This window comes from Triticum aestivum, chromosome 7D, assembly GCF_018294505.1.
Source record: "Triticum aestivum cultivar Chinese Spring chromosome 7D, IWGSC CS RefSeq v2.1, whole genome shotgun sequence".
In the NCBI taxonomy this organism is placed as follows: domain Eukaryota; kingdom Viridiplantae; phylum Streptophyta; class Magnoliopsida; order Poales; family Poaceae; genus Triticum; species Triticum aestivum.
Window position 1 is genome coordinate 193,682,920 of NC_057814.1, and position 10,658 is coordinate 193,693,577.

Sequence of the window (10,658 nt, forward strand, 5' to 3'; positions counted from 1 at the left end):
TTTAGACAGAAACCGCAAAGCGGCGAATAAAAGGACTACTCTCGCGGCATTACAACACCCAAATGTTTCCCTCCAGCCAAAGCCCAAAGCGATACCTCCTGCTCTTTTTTTCTTTTTGAAACAGCATGTCATGTTTGTATATGACACTCATTCCTGCCATTCTCGTACAAATTCCAATTAATTTCCCTTATATATCACAGTAAGACATGATCATTCGCGTGAAAGTGAACACAACACAACAGTCCAGAAGCTAGCTGCTGGATATCAATTCAACTACTACACATATGTGCGCCGTTTCCATTGGTCACTAGCAAATTGTCGACATCTCTAAAGCACAAAACTATTCCCTTGCCAAACATAAAGCCCTGACGAACACGGCACACCAATAGCCAGTCCAACTGTTCAAGTAGCAAAATCACCATCTTTTTGTACCCCTTTTTACCGGAAAACTCAGCTTTTTTACTGCTAGTAATGGGAGAGCATGAACAAACCAATGGGGGCAACAACCAAACAAACTCGCGTGCTTCCATCCCAGAACACCACCAAACGAGATATGGAAAAGATGAAGCATGACCAAGAACGGCGAAGCGAAATGTTGCTTACCAACAAGCTGAATCCGGTGACGGTGGCGAAGGAGGTGGCCATGGACGCGCCGGCGAGGGGCAGCTCGCCGAGGTGTCTGAATCAGGTTCTGCAGCAAGCTGGCGGCGATGAGCGGACCGGCCAGCCACAGTTGCCGCTTCACCTCGTCACCCACCGCTAAGCTCTCCCCAACTAGCTCCTTGCAATCCTGGCTCCTGTGGAGGAGAGTTTCCTCGACACTTGCCTTCTCCATGTTGCCTCCTCTTGCCAGGTCTATTGCTCGTTCCTCCTGTATCTTGACACGTCGGACCCAACAGCCCGACTCACCATAAATTGCAGCAAATCCACCAAACCCTTCCTCCTCCTCCTCCTCCTCCTCCTCCTGCCGCCCTCCAACCTTTCCCGCGCCCGAGCCCTTGCCGTCCGCCACCCTTGCTCCCCATCCTCACCACCGACCCCGATCCGCCGCCGTAGATGTCGTCCAGCCCGTCCCCGACCGCCGCGACAGAGACGCATTCCGCCTCGTCCGTCAGCGTCCCTTCCTCGGCTCCATCTTGCAAGGAGGAGAACATCGTCCGGAAGATACAGCGACGCCGACAGCGAGAGAGGGAGGCGGCAGAGGTGTCGCAAGGAGGTGCGGACATGGTCGAGCAGTTGTCTCCCCCGGCGCGCCCGGAACCCCGCGCCCCTTCCATCAGAGCGCCGATGCGGATTATGCCATCCGACCCCGTTGGGACAGAGGAGGATTCGACGGTCGGCTGGGCCATTCCAGAGAGTTTTCCGCCCACGCAGATGTCGACGCTCGACGTATGTGACTCGCCGCACCTCGTCTGGGCACAAATGAGCGCGGGCACGGTCACCGGTCGGGCTGCCCTGGACATGTTCATGGAATGATAGGACAAGAGTTGGTACGTTTTGTTTGCTCCTGTCCGAACAAAGTTGCATACGACACGTTCAATGTTTTGCATAGACCACTAGTTCATTTCGCACATGATGAATGCTTGCAAACCATGATCATGTAGGAGGCATTCTTGTCGAACATGATAAATGACAATGAAGATCCGAGCGAGATGGAGTATGAATTAGAGGGCACCACATTTGAAGTTGGGACAACATCTTATCCCAATCCGAGCAAGAAGAAGAAGAAGAGCAAGACGACGAAGTCAAGAGGTCCAGCATTCTCAAGATTTGAGGACATCTTGTTGGTCAAAGCTTGGTTGGCTACAACAATGGATCCAATATGCGACACCAAGAAAAATGGGAACAAGTATTTGGAGAAGATTTGGAAGGAGTATCACGAACAAAAGGAGTATGTGGAGCCGCATCCTATCGTGACCACCCGCAATGTGGTATCTCTCCAACATCGATGGGGGGTCATTCATGGGGAAGTGAACAAGTACGTCGGCTACTACTCACAAGTGACCAAACGCCCTCAAAGTGGGATGGGAGTGGTAACTCACCTAAGCTCAATTGCTTCATCTTGTCGTCATTTGCATATGCTTCTTGAGTTTGCATTCTCGTGCTCATACATATGTTGTTTGCTAGACGGCGGTGGCGGTCACTTTGTACCACGAGGTGGAGAAGAAGCCATTTGCTTTTAGCCATTGTTGGATCATATTGAATGGCAAGCCAAAGTGAACACAACTTGTGGCCGATCTCAAGACCGGCAAGAAGAGGAATGATGGCTCAAGCTCCCACCAATCAATTGGGTTGGGCGATGAAGAGGACAATGTTGTCGTCACGAATGGAAGAGCCATCGTGCCAAAGGATAACTGACAAGTCATGGGAAACAAGTGGGAGAAGGCAAGGGCCTCCCGTGACGCCACGGCTAAAAAGATGTCGTCTACATGGACGGGCATTTTTTGGCAAGGGAGGACAAAAAGAGGAGGGTACAAGCTCATGTTGGATTGATACGTCTCCAACGTATCTATAATTTATGAAGTATTCATGCTATTATATTATCCATCTTGGATGTTTAATGGGCTTTACTATGCACTTTTATATTATTTTTGGGACTAACCTATTAACCCAGAGCCCAGTGCCAGTTTCTGTTTTTCTCCTTGTTTCAGTGTTTCGCAGAAAAGGAATATCAAACGGAGTCCAAACAGAATGAAACCTTCGGGAGAGTTATTTTTGGAATGGAAGCAATCCAGAACACTTGGAGTATACGTAAGGGAAGCAACGAGGAAGGCACGAGGCAGGGGGCGCGCCCACCCCCTGGGCGCGCCCTCCACCCTCGTGTGCCCCGCGTGGCTCCCCTGACCGACTTCTTTCGCCTATATATATCCATATACCCTAAAACCATCGGGGAACAGAATAGATCGGGAGTTCCGCCACCGCAAGCCTCTGTAGCCGCCAAAAACCATCGGGACCCTGTTCCGGCACCCTGCCGCAGGGGGAACCCTCACCGGTGGCCATCTTCATCATCCCGGCGCTCTCCATGACGAGGAGGGAGTAGTTCACCCTCGGGGCTGAGGGTATGTACCAGTAGCTATGTGTTTGATCTCTCTCTCTCTCTCTCTCTCTCTCTCTCGTGTTCTTGAGGTGATATGATCTTGATGTATCGCGAGCTTTGCTATTATAGTTGGATCTTATGATGTTTCTCCCCCTCTACTCTCTTGTAATGGATTGAGTTTTCCCTTTGAAGTCATCTTATCGGATTGAGTCTTTAAGGATTTGAGAACACTTGATGTATGTCTTGCCGTGCTTATCTGTGGTGACAATGGGATATCACGTGATCCACTTGATGTATGTTTTGGTGATCAACTTGCGGGTTCCGCCCATGAACCTATGCATAGGGGTTGGCACACGTTTTCGTCTTGACTCTCCGGTAGAAACTTTGGGGCACTCTTTGAAGTTCTTTGTGTTGGTTGAATAGATGAATCTGAGATTGTGTGATGCATATCGTATAATCATACCCACGGATACTTGAGGTGACATTGGACTATCTAGGTGACATTAGGGTTTTGGTTGATTTGTGTCTTAAGGTGTTATTCTAGTACGAACTCTATGATAGATCGAACGGAAAGAATAGCTTCATGATATTTTACTACGGACTCTTGAATAGATCGATCAGAAAGGATAACTTTGAGGTGGTTTCGTACCCTACCATAATCTCTTCATTTGTTCTCCGCTATTAGTGACTTTGGAGTGACTCTTTGTTGCATGTTGAGGGATAGTTATATGATCCAATTATGTTATTATTGTTGAGAGAACTTGCACTAGTGAAAGTATGAACCCTAGGCCTTGTTTCCTAGCATTGCAATACCGTTTGTGCTCACTTTTATCATTAGTTACCTTGTTGTTTTTATATTTTCAGATTACAAAAACCTATATCTACCATCCACATTGCACTTGTATCGCCATCTCTTCGCCGAACTAGTGCACCTATACATTTTACCTTCTATTGGGTGTGCTGGGGACACAAGAGACTCTTTGTTATTTGGTTGCAGGGTTGTTTGAGAGATACCATCTTCATCCTACACCTCCCACGGATTGATAAATCTTAGGTCATCCACTTGAGGGAAATTTGCTACTGTCCTACAAACCTCTGCACTTGGAGGCCCAACAACGTCTACAAGAAGAAGGTTGCATAGTAGACATCAAGCTCTTTTCTGACACCGTTGCCGGGGAGGTGAGTGCTTGAAGGTATATCTTTAGATCTTGCAATCGAATCTTTTTGTTTCTTGTTTTATCACTAGTTAGTCAATAAAACAAAACTACAAAAAAATGGAATTGAGTTTGCCTCATACGCTTCATCCTTTTAATATCTTTCGTGAGTATGATGGAAAGGAAAATTGTGCCAAAGTGTTAGAAGAAGAATGCATTAGAATGTTTGGCACTAAATCTTTGAATGATGAGCATGATTGCAATGTTGTTAGTATGAACTCCTTTAATATCCATAGTACTAATGATGATTGCACTAGTCATGATGAAAATATCTCTTATAAGCATGTCGACTTTTGTGGAGTGCATAGAGTTTGCAAATACATACCAAAAAGGGAAGATAGATTTTGTAAGAGGCACAAGTACTTAGAAACTAAATGGTTGCAAGAAAGGCTAGATGTTTGTGCTGAAAATTTAAATTTTCTTAGAGGTACTTGTGAACTTTGCAATGAACATGCTCATTTAACTATCCATGTAAATTGTTTCATGATCTAATCGTTTCCAAAAATTGTGATGACTTGATTTTCCTTGCACATCATAATGAACTTATTTTGCTTATGGGTTATGAAGAAACGAAACGTATAACTAACTATCTTCCAGTATTTGCCAGTGATAAACTTCTTGATTTTGATCTAGAGGAAATTTATATGTATTGTGCAGTGAATTGCATTGAAAATCCTTATATTGCCAATTACATAAAGAAAAGAAAGCAAATAGAAGATGAAGAGAACACTAATGAAAGGGAAGAGACCTCCCAATATCCTCCTATTATTTCTTATGATGAATCAGGTAACGAGGAGGAGCTTTCTATTCAACCAATGTCAACAATAAGGAGCTCAAAAAAGAGGGATAAACCCGCACATGATGTGAAGAAGAAAAAGAAAAGAAGGAGAAGTAAAGGTAGAAAGGCATCTCTCCCAAATGATGTTGCTCCTATTACTCACTGTGATGATGATAAGTGCTATACTATTGGTGCTATCCATACTATTAATGATGAGAGTGATTATGCTTATGATATGAAAAGGCCCAAGCTTGGGGATGCTATGTTTGATGAAGATGATGTTTTTGAGAATATATTTGCTGCAATTAATGTTTGTCCCAAGCTTGGGGATGCTACGTTTAATGGAGATGATATTTTTAGTCCCCCAAGTTTTGATGAGCAAATCTATTATGATGATAGCATGCATCCTATTTATGATGATTATTGTGATGAAACATATGCTATAAAAAGTAGTGATGATTATATTTATAAAACTTGCCATGGTTATGATTACCCTTTTTCTGAACATTACTCTTTTAATGTGGAAACAATTTATAGTATTCGAGTCTCTTATGACACTCCCACTATTCCTCATGAGAAGAAATTTGCTTATGTGGAGAGTAATAAAAATTCTATTCTTGTAGATCATGAAAAGAATGCTTTAGATGCTGGTTATATTGTTGAATTCATTCATGATGCTACTGAAAATTATTATGAGGGAGGAACATATGCTTGTAGGAATTGCAATAATATCAAGTTTCCTCTCTGTGTGCTTAAAGTTTTGAAGTTACGCTTGTTTTGCCTTCCTATGCTAGTTGATTATTGTTCTCATAAGTTGTTTGCTCACAAAATCCCTATGCATAGGAAGTGGGTTAGAATTAAATGTGCTAGTCATATTCTTCATGATGCTCTCTTTATGTTTCAATTCTTATCTTTTAGGTGAGCATCATTGAAATCATCATGCCTAGTTAGGGGCGTTAAACGTTCGCGCTTGTTGGGAGGCAACCCAATTTTATTTTAGTTTTTTGCTTTTTACTTCTGTTTAGGAATAAATATTTGATCTAGCCTCTGGTTAGATTTGTTTTTATGTTTTAATTAGTGTTTGTGCCAAGTGAAACCTATAGGATCTTCTTGGATGATAGTTATTTGATCTTGCTGAAAATTCCAGAAACTTTCTGTTCACGAAAACAATTGTTTAAAATCACCAGAACGTGATAAAATACTGATTCCAATTGCAGCAGATCAATAATCAAATTATCTATGTCTTCCTATTTTGGTAGAATTGTTTGACTTCCAGAAGTATGCGTTAGTTACAGATTACTACAGACTGTTCTGTTTTTGATAGATTCTGTTTTTCGTGTGTTGTTTGCTTATTTTGATGAATCTATGGCTAGTAAAATAGTTTATAAACCATAGCGAAGTTGGAATACAGTAGATTTAACACCAATACAAATAAATAATGAGTTCATTACAGTACCTTGAAGTGGTGTTTTGTTTTCTTTCGCTAACATAGCTCACGATTTTTCTGTTGAGTTTTGTGTTGTGAAGTTTTCAAGTTTTGGGTAAAGATTCGATGGACTATGGAATAAGGAGTGGCAAGAGCCTAAGCTTGGTGATGCCCAAGGCACTCCAAGGTAATATTCAAGGACAATCAAGATCCTAAGCTTGGGGACGCCCCGGATGGCATCCCCTCTTTCGTCTTCGTTCATCGGTAACTTTATTTGGAGCTATATTTTTATTCACCACATGATATGTGTTTTGCTTGGAGCGTCGTTTTATTTTCTTTAGCTTTGCTTGCTGTTTGAATAAAATACTAAGATATACAATTATTAAATGGGAGAGTCTTCACATAGCTACATAATTATTTAACTACTCATTGATCTTCACTTATATCTTTTCGGAGTAGTTTGTCATTTACTCGCGTGCTTCACTTATATCCTATTGGTAAATGGTTGAATGATTTGAATGTCATAAATCTGAAATTATATATGTTTCATATGCCTTTCCCATGGGGAGTAATGCCTTCACATATAAGAAGTAGAGGTGGTAAATTTTTTGAAGGTTAGCAAACATTGTATTGGTCACTTGAACAATTCATGAAAGAATATTGAAGGAAGAGAGATTTCACATATAAATATACTATCTTGGACATCTTCTATGATTGTGAGCCCCACTAATTATTTTCAAACCTGAGCAAATTAGTTGAAGTTGGACAAGGAAGACAACATAATGAGTTATGCTTGGGTATATTTGTATAGAAGTTATATTGTTATGGATCCTCTAATATGTGGTGCTTGCTTTTTAGAATCCTGTGCTAGCCAAAATATCTGTACCAAGCGGGAATACTGCTTGTGCATCCAAATTCCTTGAACCAAGTTTCTTCCATGAGTGTCCATCATATCTACCTATATGCGGTATTTACCTGCCGTTCCAAGTAAATTTGCATGTGCCAAACTCTAAACCATGAAATAATAATCTGTTTTGTATGCCCGAATCGCTCATGTAGCGACTAGGGGCTGTCAGTATCTTTCATGCTAGGTGGGTTATTCTCACGATGAGTGGACTCCGCTCATCATTCACGAGAAAATGGCTGGTAACTGGGATGCCCAGTCCTATGATCAAAAGATCAAAAACAAGATCAAAAATAATTTAAACAAAACTCCCCCAGGAATGTTGATAGTTGGACGGCACCCGCTGTTTCGGACAAGCCGTGGAGTGTGAATGTTGGTGGAGGGGGAGTAAAAACTTTACCTTTCTGCATGGGAACCGCCTATAATGTATGTAGTATGGAAGATATTGGGAACTCTTGGTCGTTATGTTGGCAATGAAAGCATACCTCTCAAAATTATTTTCATCTCTGTTTTTGCTTCGAGCTCTGGCACCTCTACAAATCCCTGCTTCCCTCTGCGAAGGGCCTATCTTTTACTTTTATGCAAGAGTCAGTAGTAATCCTTCTCATTCCAACCTACTCTTTAGTTGGCAAGCATCATGTGATGGAAAGATCTAAGCATATATGGCCATTCAAATATATTTGATCATGAATTATTATTGTTGACAATTATCTATATGATAAATAAGTTGGGAGGCGAAACATTAAGCCCCTATCTTTCTCTGTGTTCGATGGATGCTATTTGTTCTAAAAATATGCTTTGAGTGGTAGCAATCATGGAAGACTATATGATAGTTGAGTATGTGGGATTTGCTAAATCAAAGCTCTGACATAGACTCTTCCTGAAAATAAGATGAATTGTAATTGTTTGATGACTAATAACACGGTTTGTTAGTTTTCAAGAAAGTTTATGATCTATACTTTAACATGTGAATAGCTTGTTACTTGATCATGAGAAGCTTTATGATATGAGCTACTGTTATGACATATAATGATGCTAGAAAAGGTGATTCAAATTATCATTGATCAAACTTGTGCACCTGCTAGCATTCACACTTCATAAATTATTTCTTTTATCATTTACCTATTCGAGGACGAGCAGGAATTAAGCTTGGGGATGCTGATACGTCTCCAACGTATCTATAATTTATGAAGCATTCATGCTATTATATTATCCATCTTGGATGTTTAATGGGCTTTACTATGCACTTTTATATTATTTTTGGGACTAACCTATTAACCCAGAGCCCAGTGCCAGTTTCTGTTTTTCTCCTTGTTTCAGTGTTTCGCAGAAAAGGAATATCAAACGGAGTCCAAACGGATGAAACCTTCGGGAGAGTTATTTTTGGAACGGAAGCAATCCAGAAGACTTGGAGTATACGTAAGGGAAGCAACGAGGAAGGCACGAGGCAGGGGGCGCGCCCACCCCCTGGGCGCGCCCTCAACCCTCGTGGGCGCCTCGTAGCTCCCCTGAACGACTTCTTTCGCCTATATATATATCCATATACCCTAAAACCATCGGGGAACAAAATAGATTGGGAGTTCCACCGCCGCAAGCCTCTATAGCCACCAAAAACCAATCGGGACCCTGTTTCGGCACCCTGCCGGAGGGGGGAACCCTCACTGGTGGCCATCTTCATTATCCCGGCGCTCTCCATGACGAGGAGGGAGTAGTTCACCCTCGGGGCTGAGGGTATGTACCAGTAGCTATGTGTTTGATCTCTCTCTCTCTCTCTCTCTCTCTCTCTCTCTCTCTCTCTCTCGTGTTCTTGAGGTGATATGATCTTGATGTATCGCGAGCTTTTCTATTATAGTTGGATTTTATGATGTTTCTCCCCCTCTACTCTCTTGTAATGGATTGAGTTTTCCCTTTGAAGTTATCTTATTGGATTGAGTCTCTAAGGATTTGAGAACACTTGATGTATGTCTTGCCGTGCTTATCTGTGGTGACAATGGGATATCACGTGATCCACTTGATGTATGTTTTGGTGATCAACTTGCGGGTTCCGCCCATGAACCTATGCATAGGAGTTGGCACACGTTTTCGTCTTGACTCTCCGGTAGAAACTTTGGGGCACTCTTTGAAGTTCTTTGTGTTGGTTGAATAGATGAATCTGAGATTGTGTGATGCATATCGTATAATCATACCCACAGATACTTGAGGTGACATTGGAGTATCTAGGTGACATTAGGGTTTTTGTTGATTTGTGTCTTAAGGTGTTATTCTAGTACAAACTCCATGATAGATCGAACGAAAAGAATAGCTTCATGATATTTTACTACGGACTCTTGAATAGATCAATCAGAAAGGATAACTTTGAGGTGGTTTCGTACCCTACCATAATCTCTTCGTTTGTTCTCCGCTATTAGTGACTTTGGAGTGACTCTTTGTTGCATGTTGAGGGATAGTTATATGATCCAATTATGTTATTATTGTTGAGAGAACTTGCACTAGTGAAAGTATGAACCCTAGGCCTTGTTTCCTAGCATTGCAATACCATTTGTGCTCACTTTTATCATTAGCTACCTTGCTGTTTTTATATTTTCAGATTACAAAAACCTATATCTACCATCCATATTGCACTTGTATCACCATCTCTTCGCCGAACTAGTGCACCTATACAATTTACCATTGTATTGGGTGTGTTGGGGACACAAGAGACTCTTTGTTATTTGGTTGCAGGGTTGTTTGAGAGAGACCATCTTCATCCTACACGTCCCACGGATTGATAAAGCTTAGGTCGTCCACTTGAGGGAAATTTGTTACTGTCCTACAAACCTCTGCACTTGGAGGCCCAACAACGTCTACAAGAAGAAGGTTGCGTAGTAGACATCATGGATGCGCAAAAGGAGAGGATCGAGTGGGGCTGGAATAGGGCAGAGAAGAAGCTGGAAATTGAAAGGGAGAAGATCGAGTTGCAGAACAAGAGGCGGCGATCAAATAGAAACTCGAGTAGGACAAGATATTCGGAGAGATGGAGCTTGAGAAGGAGAGGTTGCAACTCGCATGGGACACGGAGAATGCGAAGATCATGTTGGCGGATGAAACCCTCTTGGATGAGCATGCACAGAAATGGCTTGCAAATAAGAAGAAAGATATCAACGGCCGTAGGGAGTACGAAGCGATGAGGGCACCCACGGCAGTGGCAGTGGATCATGCGGCCAGGATGTAGGCGAAGCAGGCTGCCCGGATGCAGGCGGGGCAGGATGAGCAGGACGCAGCCCGCCTGGACTCAGAGCAGGCGGGATGGATGGCGTCGG